General features: G+C 36.4%; 1 pseudogene; it reads right to left on the bottom strand.

The window, feature by feature from the left end:
• LOC138989156 (regulator of microtubule dynamics protein 2-like) overlaps nt 1-14636 on the bottom strand; it is a 62183-nt pseudogene extending 47547 nt beyond the window's left edge.
• Nucleotides 14637-14900: the final 264 nt, after the last annotated feature.

The following is a 14900-nucleotide window of genomic DNA, read 5'->3' as shown; positions in this document are numbered from 1 at the left end:
TATGCTGGTTTTATATGATATATAAAAAAGAATCAGTCATTGATCCTGGTACCAAGAGATCATAGTCATTAAGAAACATAAGGTGCATTATGGAAATAAGAAATGTGGTATAGATTGTAATTTGTGTAACCTTACTTCCTTAATGTTGACTGTAATTCATATACTGGAAGACTGCTTTTAGGTGGGAGTTGATTTTATTCTTTTATGTTTAGACTATTATCCAATGTAATATTTGAATCATTATATATAACCCTCTGTCTATATTTTTAAGCTCTTTTTGATTTGGTGGTAAATTATTAAAGATAGAAATTTTGTTGTAAAGTTGAAAACATTTTAAAGTGTATTGTAGTATATTGTGTATTGGATTTTTATAATCATAGTCTCCAAATATATAAAAATCTAAATATAGGAAATTTATAAAATGACATTAATTTATACATTGTATAATACTTTTACTTCATTGTTAATGAGATGTTATCAATACTGATACTTGTACTGGTCCTAACAGACCTTCAAATTTATGTTCTACAATCCAAGCAAACAAAACCAAACTGTATCGAGAAAATATGTGTGTATCCAGGCATTGAGAAGAGCTGCCTGTTGTGGTTGTTTAGCCTCTAAGTCATGTCCGACTCTGCAACCCCATGGACTGTAGCCCGCCAGGCTCCTCTGTCCGTGGGATTTCCCAGGCAGTGGGTTGCCGTTTTCCTCTCCAGAGCATCTTCCCGACTCAAGGACTGAGCCTCCTTCTCCTGCGCTGGCAGGTGGGTTCTTTCCTGTGAGCCACCAGGGAAGCCCGATAGAAGTGAGTAGATTTACGTTTATTCTTCTCGAAAAGCTTACAAAGTAGATAGTGTTAGTCCCAATATTACAGAAAAGGTAGTCAAATTTTAGATGTTTGAATCATGGATGCTGACTATAACTAGTAAATTTCAGATCTAATTTCAGATAGACATGGGTTAAATGTTTTATTTATTTTTATTATTGTTATTATTATTTTTACTTTACAATATTGTATTGGTTTTGCCATACATCAACCTGCATCCAGAGATCAAGTCATGAAGACATTTAAGGTGCATTATGGAAATAAGAAATGTGGTATAGATTGTATAACCTTAGTCCCTTAAGTTTGACTATAATGATAATTCATATATCGAAAGATTGTTTTTAGGTGGGAGTCAATTTTATTCTTTTATGCTAAGACTACTTTTCAGGTAATATTTTCATTCTTACTGAAATCGCTCATCTTGCCAGAATTACTAGGGGATTGTAGGATATGTGAGCAGAGAAGGGACTGTTTCCACGTGCTGCTTATCATGGTGATCATGGTAGTCAGCACCTGTATCTAAGGCCCTTAGAGAAGGCACATGGAACGGACATTCCTCATTCACTGAAGTTTATAGTGAGAGCATAATCATTAGGACTTTTATTTTTTAAGAAGGTTTTATTGGAGTATGGTTTTCTTAAAGACATAAATCTGAAATTCACAAACTTATCAAAGTAAACTTGGAGGGCTTGATTCAGATCAATGCTAAAGCAGCTGTGATGAAAAACATTTACCTGTAAAACATTTTACCCAGATTTTTTTTTAAGTTTGAAAGTTGTGGAAATGTAGCTTCAGGCTCTGCTTTCTTTAATGTATTAGGATAATGAAGTTAGTGTCTATGTTTCTGGAAAATGGATGATGACATTCACTATTGATCTCTGGACAGGTTGAGAACAATATTATAATAATCCATACCAGTCAGCTTGACCTTTTACTGATTTGGCCTTTACGTTGAGTGGGAGGGAAAGAAAGAATAAAACAAAGGTGTCTCCATGAGTGGAGTATAACACAGGGCTTGTCACATCCCTGGACTTTATTATTATTTATCATGAAAGCACAGTGATCCATCAAGCCTTTAATCTCATTAGACACCTGTAAATCAGGAAGACAGACCATGGTGAAGCTTCACAGGATCTGCTTAGCAATAAACTTTAAACATTTTCCAAGGCTTTATAAGAAAATGGGCCTTAAAAGCAATAAAGAGGCTGCAAATACTTGTCACAGCTCAAATATCACCTCTGTAAAGGTTCCTGGGATCTTCACAGGTATAATCGATTGCTCTGTTCTACATATTGTGTCTCTATCATAGGTCACAGATTAAATTCAGAGAGTAGTAACCCTGTGAAGGCATTAAAGTGACAACTAATGACTCAAAGCTCATTAAAGGGACAGGGAGCTTTTTTTTAGAACATCTGCCTCCGCCAGTAGAATATAGCTACTGGACATTAAACCTGGTCCACCCAACTATGTCTATAAACTGCACTTCACATAACAGAATATTAATGAATGAAATGGTCCAGGTGAGATCAGGGGAAGAACAGAGAGATGCACAATTATGAGCAGCATTTCAGGCTCTGAAATGGGTAAAGAGGCTATTGAGGGAGGAAGGCAAGAGTCTACAGATGCACAGGTGAGGCAGCATAGGAAAGAGTGAACTGACAGTCAGAGAAGGAGTGTTCATTTTATATAAAGGCAGTGGTAGATCTTCAACGCAGGCTCAGGATTATTTAATTTTAAAATTTTAAACTAGCTGTCTTTCCAAACTCATGAAGACTGCGGTTGCTCTTGCTGCCGATCTCTAAACTGCACGTCTTCATGATGTTCATGATTACTGCTGTTTTTGAGCCTCGCAGATGTCATAAGCATGTATAGAGCAAATCTAAAATAAGCATTAAGCAGCACTGCACAGTTTTGCAAAGTTTAGAAGCTCGTGCCAGCAGGCGAGTTTCAAATCCTGGCTCCATCACTGTGTGACTGGGGACTGTCACCCTGTATCTTTAAGCCTCTCTGGTAAATGAGGATAATAATAGTGTCCACTGGGAAAGTAAATAGAAGAGCAAAGATTTCTATGAGAAAAAATTCAAGACTGTGCATTGGTCAAGAACTAGACGTAACGCCAAAAGCATGATCCATAAAACAAAAACAAAAGGCAAATTGGATTTCATGAAGATTTAAAACCTTTGCACTTCAAAAGACCCTATTGAGAAAATGAAAAGACAAGTCACACACAGAAAGGAAACATTTACAAGGCATTTCTCTAATAAATAACTTGTATCCACACTATATAATACACTTAACAATGAAAAGGAATACAATAATTCAGTTAAAATGGGAAAAAGATTTGAATGGATATTTCACCAGAGAAGATACAGTGATGGCTATTAATGCATGAAAATGTGTTCAAATGTATTTGTAGGGGATGCAAATTAAATGAGATACCACTTCATGTCTATCCACGAAAAGGACCATAATTTAAAGACCAAAAACAGCAAAAAAAAATGCCTCCTGCTCCTGAGGAGGAAAAAAATGAAAACTTCAACATATTCCAGGCAGAAATAAAGAATGTTACAGCTGCTTTGGAAGCAGTGTGGCAGTTTTTTAAAAAGTTAAACACAAATCAGTGTATGGTGTGTTCATAAAATGGCATGCTATTCAGCCACACACACAAAAATTAGAACTATTGATAAATGCTACAATGCGGATTAACCTCACAACTATTATGATAAATGAAAGTGATATAAACCAAAAATAAAACAAATATATGGGAATGGATTATATGAATCACTTTATATGAAGTATACAGAAAATGCAAATTTCTAGAGACAGACAGCTGATCAATGGTTGCCTTGGGCTTAACCTGATAGCAGGTAATTGAAAATAGATTCAAGGGCGTTTTGAAATATTCTAGAACTACTGTGGTAATATTTGCACACTTTATAATTTTACTAAAATCATTGGATTCTACATAGAAAATGGGTGAATTATATGCTATGTAATTTTTCTCTCAATAAAGCTCTAAAATATACATTAATGAAAAAAGAGTAAGCAATACTAAAAAAGTGCTACTTATTCTTAAAGGTTTATTAAAGCTCCTAAGGAATATATGCAGAGTATAACCTATAACAGTAACAACAAAATACTGCTGACTTTATGGAGATTTTACATTAACTAAGAGACTACATGTAAATTATGAAGCTCCACTGCACTTTACAGGAAAGGCATTTGATAAACATTTTATTGAGTGGTTATTACTTTTAACTATTCAATAATCATTTATATACATATATGTACAAACATGTTAATATCAATTTATGTATTTAAATATTAATATTTTCCATTTGAATTCTTTCTCTTAGCTCAAAACTAGATTTCTTTTGCCACTCAAATGGGGTTCACAAAATCGCACATTTACTCACTTAAATTATCACAGAGTTGTTTTATTTTTATATAAATTATTTTATAATAAACTTCATTCTTCCTAAATATTCTTTCCATTTTTTTTTTTTACAAAATCTGTGATAGCAACAAAACAGATTCAAAAATGCTGAGGAATGGTTTGAATGGTTGAAGAGTAATAAATAATAAAATTGGAATATTGTTAGAAACTTACGCCTCCTATTTGCCACTTGCAAATGCCAACTGATAGTTCTGCCCAGAAGTAACTGCAATTCTGATCCTTGTGTTAGTTATCCCCTTACTGTTCTCTACAGGTTTAATAGCTAAGTGTGTGTGTATGTGTGAGTGTGTGAGAGAGATTAAAAGATATGTTGTTTAGTTTTGATTTTGAGCTACATAGGAATGCAACTGCACTCATGGATTTTTGCCTTTTCACTCAGCATTTCATATTTAAGATTAGGTCATTTTACAAGTAGTCAATCTAATTCTTCAAGCTAATTTTATTTTCACTGATGATAGAATTCTATCGAATGGATTCTTTGCAGTCTTGTATTCATTAGATAGGCCATGTAGGATGTCCCACATTTAGTTCTTATAGACAATGCAGCGATGAACATTATTCCATTCCCTCTTGGTATCTAAGTGAGATCATCTCTCTCTAGTTTACTGCTGAGTAGTAGCATAAGCATAAGTTCGTATTTATATGTTATGCCAAATATTTTCCACTTTGCTTGTACCACTGACACTCCAATTAGCAATGTCTGTGAGCTCTAGGGTTCCACAGTTTCACAAACATTTGGTATATTTAACAGCTTAAACGTTTTGCCAATCTGGACATTGTGGAATGGAAATCCATTATGTTGTTGATTTGTACTCTTCTGAGTATTACTGGATTTGAACATACTTTCCAATGTTGCTTAACCATTGCATCTCCTTTTCTGTTGAAGATTTATTTCCAGGTAAATGGCTTTCCTAGTGGCTCAGATGGTAAAGAATCTCCCTGCACTTCTGGACACCTGGGTTCGATCCCTGAATTGAGAAGATCCCCTGGAGGAGGGCATGGCAACCCACTCTAGTATTCTTGCCTGTAGAATTCCATGGACAGAAGAGCCTGGTGGGTTACAGTCCATGGGATCACAAAGAATCAGACACATCTGAGTGACTAAGTACACTTAATAGAAGGGCTACTAAAATATTTTACTTAAATATTTTCCTGTTTTTTGATACATAGAAATACATTCTTTTGAATCTTGATATTACATTCAGGAATTATGCTGATTTCCCTTATTAATTTTACTAATTTATTTGTAGATTCTTCAGGGTATTTTATAGAGATAAAAGTTAAGTAATGTCACTTTCCTTTCTACTTTTATAATTTCCCATCCCTTTTACTTACTGAACTAGCTAGAAATATAGAAACTGAAAGTGAAGTCGCTCAGTTATGTCTGACTCTTTGTGAACCCATGGACTGTAGCCTACCAGGCTCCTCTGTCCATGGGATTTTCCAGGCAAGAGTACTGGAATGGATTGCCATTTCCTTCTCCAGAGCATCTTCCCAACCCAGGGATCTAACCGAGGTCTCCCTCATTGTAACCAAGACGCTTTACTGTCTGAGTCACCAGGGAAATAGAAGTAGTGGTGGAAGCACTCAGTGTTGTTCTCAGTTTTAAGAAAATGTTCTTTTATGAGTTTTTATTGATATTATTTGAAATGTTTCTGTCAGTTCAGTTCAGTCGCTCAGTCATGTCCAACTCTTTGCAACCCCATGAATTGCAGCACACCAGGCCTCCCTGTCCATCACCAATTCCTAGAGTTCACTCAAACTCATGTCCATTGAGTCAGTGATGCCATCCAGCCATCTCATCCTCTGTCATCCCCTTCTCTTCCTGCCCCCAATCCCTCCCAGCATCACAGTTTTTTCCAGTGAGTCAACTCTTCACATGAGGTGGCTAAAGTACTGGAGTTTCAGCTTCAGCATCAGTCCTTCCAATGAACACCCAGGACTGATCTCCCTTAGGATGGACTGGTTGGATCTCCTTGCAGTCCAAGGGACTCTCAAGAGTCTTCTCCAACACCACAGTTCAAAAGCATCAATTCTTCAGTGCTCAGCCTTCTTCACAGTCCAACTCTCACATCCATACATGACACTGGAAAAACCATAGCGTTGACTAGACGGACCTTTGTTGGCAAAGTAATGTCTCTGCTTTTCAATATGCTATCTAGGTTGGTCATAACTTTCCTTCCAAGGAGTAAGCATCTTTTAATTTCATGGCTGCTATCACCATCTGCAGTGATTTTGGAGTCGCCCAAAAATAAAGTCTGACAGTGTTTCCACTGTTTCCCCATCTATTTCCCATGAAGTGATGGGATCAGATGCCATGATCTTCGTTTTCTGAATGTTGAGCTTTAAGCCAACTTTTTCACTCTCCACTTTCACTTTCATCAAGAGGCTTTTTAGTTCCTCTTCACTTTCTGCCATAAGAGTGGTGTCATCTGCATATCTGAGGTTATTGATAAAAGTGCCAAATTGCCTCTTTCCTTCAGATTGGCTTTGCCTTTCCATAATATCTCCCCATGTCTGTTGCTTAATTTATTACCTCTTACTATTTTCTCATTTAAAGTTTAAGAGAGCAATTTTGCCAATAAATTAAAAAAAATCATCTGTTTTTTTTCTGTGTAGCATTTTTAATGATGCCTTGTTTTCGATATTTCTGATTTTCATTATTATTTCTCCTTTAATTTGTGAGTTATTTAGAAGAATTTCTTAGTTTTACAATATATAAGAATTTTGGATATGGAAAGTGAGATAAAAGATAATATCTATATGACACTAATCCTTTGAAATAAATTGAAACTTACTGAATTTACTAAATAATCTAAAATAGAGCAAATTGTATGTAATACACCATTTATGGTTGATAAGCACATTGATTTCCAGTAGTCATGTAAGGATGTGAAAGTTGGATTATAAAGAAAGCTGAGCACTGAAGAATTGATGCTTTTGAACTGTGGTGTTGGAGAAGACTCTTGTGAGTCCCTTGGACTGCAAGGACATCCAACCAGTCCATCCTAAAGGAAATCAGTCCTGAATATTCATTGGAAGGACTGATGCTGAAGCTGACACTTCGATACTTTGGCCACTTTATGCAAAGAACTGACTCATTTGAAAAGACTCTGATGCTGCGCAAGATTGAAGGCGGGAGGAAAAGGGGAAGACAGAGGATGAGATGGCTGGATGGCATCACCGACTCAATGGACATGAGTTTGAGCAAGCTCCAGGAGTTGGTGATGGACAGGGAGGCCTGGCATGCTCCAGTCCATGGGGTCACAAAGAGTTGGACAGGACTGAGCAACAGAATGGAACTGAACTGAAAAAAGTTCATAATTTTAGAGTTCATAGTTTTAGGGTTCAGTTATATATATACTATGATTAGGTTCCTTGCCATAAAATCTGAACATTTTATACCTTTATTGATTTTTGTTTTCTTGATCTATTAGTTACTGAAAAAGTTCTCAGTCTGTCAGATTTTCTTCTGTATCTCTAAGCTGTGTTATTAAATGCACACTATAATTATAATTATTCATTAATTATATTCATATTCTTATCTTAATTACAATTATATCTTTCAGCTATATTAAAATTTATCATTATGAAATATGCAAATAATGTTTACCCTTAAACTCTATTTTTGTCCAGTAAGAAAGAGTTATACCAGCATTCTTTCTGCTTAGTATTTTCTTGGTAGATTTTTTCCTAGCTTTTTTTTTTCAACATTTTGATAACATTGTAATTTAGATATATTTTTGTAAACAACATATAGAAGAGTTTATTCCATTATTTGTGGAAATTTCTTTACCAAATTCTTGACAAAATTTTGCCTTTTAGCTGCATTATTTAGTCCAATTACATATGTCTTTACTGTCGTCTTTGTGTTTTTTCCTAAAATTATCTACTGTCTAATATTTTAAAACCATCTTTTTTCCTTTTGAATTTAGAATTTTAGTTCCTGCCAAGTTTTTAATTTATTAATTCTAAAACTACACTTTTTATTGCTACTCCTGTGCTGGTCATTCTACAAGGTCTAATACTATTGAAGTCATTATGCTTTCCAGTAAGTACCAATTTGGGACTTACTACCCCGTCATGCCCTATAGGATCGTGTGCTGTTTTTTCATGTATTTTAAAACACTGTTCAGTTTTTAACATCAAGAGATATTTTGATGTGTGCTGCATTGTATACAGTTTTAATTGGAATTAAAGTGTTTCATCAGTTCTGAAATTTTCCAAATTGTTATCGTCTCAATTGCTTCCCTGACTCATTTTCTATCTCCAGTCTTTCTATTCCAATTAGATGAATATGTAAATGTTCTTTGAAGTTTTAATAGCATCTACTTGAGAAACTGAATATACCTGGGTATTGTTTGACACTTTCTCAATGTCTTAAATAGTAATTGGTCACTTTAGACTATCAGCAGTTACTTTCATTAGGTTATATTTTTCTAGGAAATTGTCCATTTCTCCCAGGTTTTCAAAAAAATATGGAGACAATTGATCAAATTACTTAATATCTATGTTTGAATTACTTCTAATTCTGTGATTACTAGCTCATTCTCAGTTATAAATTTATGAAATTATTTTTTATCAAGATAGCTAGTGCCTTCTCTATCTCAGTATTATTTTTCCACAGAGAAGCAGAAATTGATTTTATAGGCAATTTATTTCTAGAAGCAGAAATGTATTTTTTAGTTATTACATAGTTCTAATTATTAACTTAATTCTGCTTTGCTATTATTATTTCTCATTTCATTTAGTTCTTAAAGTTTTTCCAACTCTTTAAATTGAATGTCTAACTTCTTTTGAAATATTTGTAATATTTTAAGCATTTAAGAATTCATGGCTATGAAACTTTCTGTAAGTTTTACATTACTAATTTTAAAAAGTACTTTGGAACATGGGTTTTGAATACAAATTTTTTCTGACATGATCAATTGTCCTTTTAATTGGCATCTTTGCACTGCTTGTTATTTTTTTTACTGATATTTTTATTACAGAGTAAATATATTTATTTATTTGGAATGTTTTGATTAATTTCTTATAGATTCTTTGTATTTTATCTTCATAATATGGTCAATACTTTGTTGTGTTACTTTATGAAATATTAGAATATCAAAGATTGCATTTTTGTTTTGTATTAACCTTAATATATTATATAATTTTACTTATATTTCTTAACAATTATGTATTGATTTCCTACCTTGAAGATTGATGAAAATCACCCAACTATTTTTCCTCATTTTTGCTGTCTGACTTTGCTTGGTTATAGCATAATTCAAGGGTTATTTTCAAAGTGCAGATCATCTTTTAATGAATAGTGTAGAGAAAGGCAGAGTTGGAGTACATGTCGGTTAAGCTGTCAGTCAGTCTGGATTTTGGTCAGTTTTTTTCTTTGAATGTTTTCCCATCATTTATCTGCCTAGGGTTCTGCCTCCACTCAGGCCATGGAGAGTCTTCCTGACTTACCCTGAGCTCTATACGTCATTTTTTAGGGGTGATTTAATAGCAACTTTATTTCAGGTGATAAGCATCAGTGGCTGCCTAATCTGGTTTTGCTGGTTTTTGTTTTTTTTTCTTGTTACACCCATCATACTAACAGCAAGATGTTGGACATTTACATCTCCATGTCCCTTTCTTCTGCAAAGAGTTAAGCAATCTTCAATACAACTGGATCTTTCCTTCCCAAGTAAGGAATTGTCTGATGGGCTCTGTGTCTGAGTGTATGTGTGTGTACTCAGCCATATCCAACTCTGCAACTTCATGAATTGTAGCCTGTCAGGCTCTTCTGTCCATGGAATTTTCCAGGCAAGAATACTGGAGTGGGTTGCCAGTTCCTATTCTAGGGGAACTTCCCAACCCAGGGATCAAACCCATGTCTCTTGCATCTCCTGCATTGACAGGCAGATTCTTACCTCTAGCAATCCTTTACTAAAATAATCTTCCATATGTTATTAGAAATTTGAACCAAGAGAATAGGTTTTTTTTTTTTTTTTTGAAAAGTAGAAAGTCAAGATCATAGGTAGCCACATTATTTACCATTGCAAATTTAAAGTTAGAAACTTTCTGGGTCAAGTTCTAGTTAATATAAAGTGTATTCTTAAATGGTGGAAGCTAGATTCTCACTGTGTTTCTCCTGTGAAGTATTCTTCAGTTCAGTTCAGTCGCTCAGTCATGTCCGACTCTTTGTGACCCCATGAATCACAGCAGGCCAGGCCTCCCTGTCCATCACCAACTCCCAGAGTTCACTCAGACTCATGTCCATCGAGTTAGTGATGCCATCCAGCCATCTCATCCTCTGTCATCCCCTTCTCCTCCTGCCCCCAATCCCTCCCAGCATCAGAGTCTTTTCCAATGAGTGAACTCTTTGCATGACGTAGCCAAAGTACTGGAGTTTCAGCTTCAGCATCATTCCCTCCAAAGAAATCCCAGGGCTGATCTCCTTCAGAATGGACTGGAAAAGGTCAGTTTTCATTCCAATCCCAAAGAAAGGCAATGCCAAAGAATGCTCAAACTACCGCACAATTGCACTCATCTCACACACTAGTAAAATAATGCTCAAAATTCTCCAAGCCAGGCTTCAGCAATACATGAACTGTGAACTTCCTGATGTTCAAGCTGGTTTTAGAAAAGGCAGAGGAACCAGAGATCAAATTGTCAACATCCGCCGGATCATGGAAAAAGCAAGAGAGTTCCAGAAAAATATCTATTTCTGCTTTATTGACTATGCCAAAGCCTTTGACTGTGTGGATCACAATAAACTGTGGAAAATTCTGAAAGAGATGGGAATACCAGGCCACCTGACCTGCCTCTTGAGAAATGTGTATGCAGGTCAGGAAGCATCAGTTAGAACTGGACAGGGAACAACAGACTGGTTCCAAATAGGAAAAGGAGTACGTCAAGGCTGTATATTGTCACCCTGCTTATTTAACTTCTATGCAGAGTACATCATGAGAAACGCTGGACTGGAAGAAACACAAGCTGGAATCAAGATTGCTGGGAGAAATATCGATAACCTCAGATATGCAGATGACACCACCCTTATGGCAGAAAGTGAAGAGGAACTCAAAAGCCTCTTGATGAAAGTGAAAGTGGAGAGTGAAAAAGTTGGCTTAAAGCTCAACATTCAGAAAACGAAGATCATGGCATCTGGTCCCACCACTTCATGGGAAATAGATGGGGAAGTATTCCTCTGTAATCTTTAATCACGGACGCTTCCTCCTACCTGAGATCTTGTTTTGGGGAAGGCTCTGGGTTCAGAGTATCCACAGTTAAGCACTTCCACTCCACTGGCCTGGTGACAGGTCCTAACCAGGGGAGGAGAGCCATGCCTGCCTCCCTCATGGTCCCTCTGGACTTGTTTCTTTTTTCTGCACTTTTAACACTGCCAGTAAAGATTGTTTACTCCAAAAAACAAAACAAAAACATTCTTAGAGTGCTCCTTTTTTTTCTTTATGCTATGCCTTGATTATAAACCAGCCACATAATCTGGGCAGAAGTAGTGTCGCGTAACTAATTATTTTATTCATTATTTCATAATTAAGTGAGAAAGAATGCATGTTCCTTGCTCTAATAGAACTGCATGCTTATTATAAAGGGTTATTAATTCACTGTAAACTGCATTGAGTCTTCCGACACATCTCCTCTGTTGGTAGTATTCTCTGCAGTTTTACATAAGGCTAAGTGTGTGTATATTTATTATCTACTTCTCAACCACTCAGAAATAAAATTATAATTTTCAGTAGCCTGGCACTAGGGTTTACTGCAAACACAGAATCCCAAGCTAAAAGCTATCACTGTTTATCTATTTTTATTCTTTTTGTTTTTTTTTTGGTTTTGCTGATAGTGACAAATTCTATCAGAGTTGGTTTTGTTTTGAAAACCAGAGAACAACCAAAAATAACTTCTACATTCTTGAATAGGTACACAGCAATATATTTCATAGTAGGAAATGTGTAGCTTTTCTGACTGCTGACAATAAAGCTTTGACACTAGTTTATATAAGTCACACAGAAATCAAGAACAGTAAGTGCCACATTAATATGGCACTTTATTTTATGTAGCTTTTAAATTTGAAATCTAACCCAAGAGTAAGACAGATTAGTATGGTTTCAAGAAGGAAAAAGAAAAGGTAATTATGAAATTGTAAAGAACAGGTGGTTCTTTTATATTAGCAAGCTCAGAATGGATGGAAAGTAGTTGAATCAAGAGAAGAAAACTGTGCTAGGTGACTTTGAGTGCTAAAGAGAGGACTTTTACACCCCCAGCTCTAATGGCTAGTGTTATGGAAGGAAACAGCAGCATGAAAAGACGGGATACAAAGCAATGAAGGGCTTATATGATGGGAAAGCCATCAAAACTCATTAGAAAAGATTCTAAAGTTAATTAAAAAGAAACACAAATAACTCAATATTTTATTTCTCTTTCCTGTAACTAACTTGAGATTTCAGTTTGATTTCTAGCAACAAACATGGATTTACATTAGTCTGCCCCCAACTGGAAAACTGTGTGGCCACTGACACAAGTCCCTTAAAGTTACCCAGCAGTACTGAATAAACTGAGCACACTTCATCCTCAGTTACCATGTAAAGGCCACCCACTACTTCTGTTTCCTCTAGAACTGGACTCAAACTGTGCCATGCCAGGAAAATGCAACAACAACAACAACAAACAAATGGAATCAGTGACAGACTTTATTTTCTTGGCCTTCAAACTCACTGGGGACAATGGCTGCAGCCATGAAATGATGAATGGATAAGAAAGCTGTGGTACATATGCACAATGGAGTATTACTCAGCCATTAAAAAGAATACATTTGAATCGGTTTTAATGAGGTGGATGAAACTGGAGCCTGTTATACAGAGTGAAGTAAGACAGAAAGAAAAACACCAATACAGTATACTAACGCATATATATGGAATTTAGAAAGATGGTAACAATAACCCTGTATACGAGACAGCAAAAGAGACACTGATGTATAGAACAGTCTTTTGGACTCTGTGGGAGAGGGAGAGGGTGGGATGATTTGGGAGAATGGCATTGAAACATGTATAATATCATATATGAAATGAGCCGCCAGTCCAGGTTCAATGCACGATACTGGATGCTTGGGGCTGGTGCACTGGGACAACCCAGAGGGAGGGTACAGGGAGGGAGGAGGGAGGAGGGTTCAGGATGGGGAACACGTGTATACCTGTGGTGGATTCATGTTGATATATGGCAAAACCAATACAATATTGTAAAGTTAAAAAATAAAATAAAAAAAGAGTTTTAGCAGTTAAAAAAAAAAAAAACAAACCTCTTGTTCTTTGAAAGAAAAGCTATGACAAACCCAGACTGCGTATTAAAAATCAGAGACATCACCTTTGCCAACAAAAGTTCATATGGTCAAAGCTATGGTTTTTCCAGTAGTCATGTGCAGATGTGAGAGTTGAACCATAAAGAAGGCTGAGTGCTGAAGAACTGATGCTTTCAAACTGTGGTGCTGGAGAAGAGTCTTGAAAGTCCCTTGAACTGCAAAGAGAAAAAAAACAGTCAATCCTAAAGGAAATCAACCCTGAATTTCATTGGAAGAACTGATGCTAAAGCTGAAGCTCCAACAGTTTGGCCACCTTATGGAAGAACTGACTCATTGGAGAAGACTCTGAGGTTGGGAAAGATTGAGGGCAGGAGGAAAAGGGAGCAACAGAGGATGAGAAGGTTGGGTGGCATCATTGTCTCCATGGACATGAGTTTGAGCAAATTCTGGGATACACTGAAGGATAGGGAAGTCTGGTGCTGCCATCCATGGGATCTCAAAGAGTCGGACATACCATGTGCCTGAACAGCAACAACAAAACCAGCAGTCCAGGCGTTTTGCCTGAATGACAGCAAGGAGTGGTCTTGACCAAGAGGGCTGAGAATGAAGGGTGGGATGTTCTAATTTCTCCAGATTGTACCGATATTTTAGGAATGATGGCATTTTTCTGAGAGTAAAATGTGGCTGTGTGTAGGGTATTTTGTGGTGGGGCAGAGAAGGCAAGGCCTAGCACAAAAGATCTGCTTCAAGTCAAAACTAGAAGGAAGGGGCACCAAAAACTTGCTTCCACTTGAAGCAGAGGAACTTCTGGCCTTGTGTTTCAGACCCTGAAGCCTGGTGCAAAATCTTTTGCCAAAAAGGCTCTGTTCATTTTCCCTTCAGTAGAGAAATACATTTATAACCAATAGAAAGCTTGAAAGAACCTAGAGTAAAACCAATGCATCCTATTTTCACAAACAAGGACACCTACCAATCACCAGCTGCATCCCATCATCCCCGTTGTCTGCATCACACCCCATGGCTTGGAACAGGTTCTGGAAGAAGATGAGATGGAGAAATGCCATGCCCTACCCTTGGGGCAATTTGACTATGATGTCATTTGTGTTATTTTTATCTTTCCTGCTTGGATTTTTCAGTCTTTTTGCATCTACAGTTTTATAGTTCTCATCTGATTTGGAAAAATTTCAGTCATTATTCCTTCAAATACTGTTTCTGCTCCCCCCTTTCGCCTCTCCTTTAAATAGCACGCTACACTCCTTGATATTGTATGCAAGTCTCTGAGGATCTGCTTATTTCAGCCTTTTTTCCCAGTGTCCTTTATTTTGGTT

This window comes from Bos mutus, chromosome 9 (assembly GCF_027580195.1).
Source record: "Bos mutus isolate GX-2022 chromosome 9, NWIPB_WYAK_1.1, whole genome shotgun sequence".
NCBI lineage: Eukaryota > Metazoa > Chordata > Mammalia > Artiodactyla > Bovidae > Bos > Bos mutus.
This window is presented reverse-complemented; position numbering and strand designations above follow the sequence as displayed.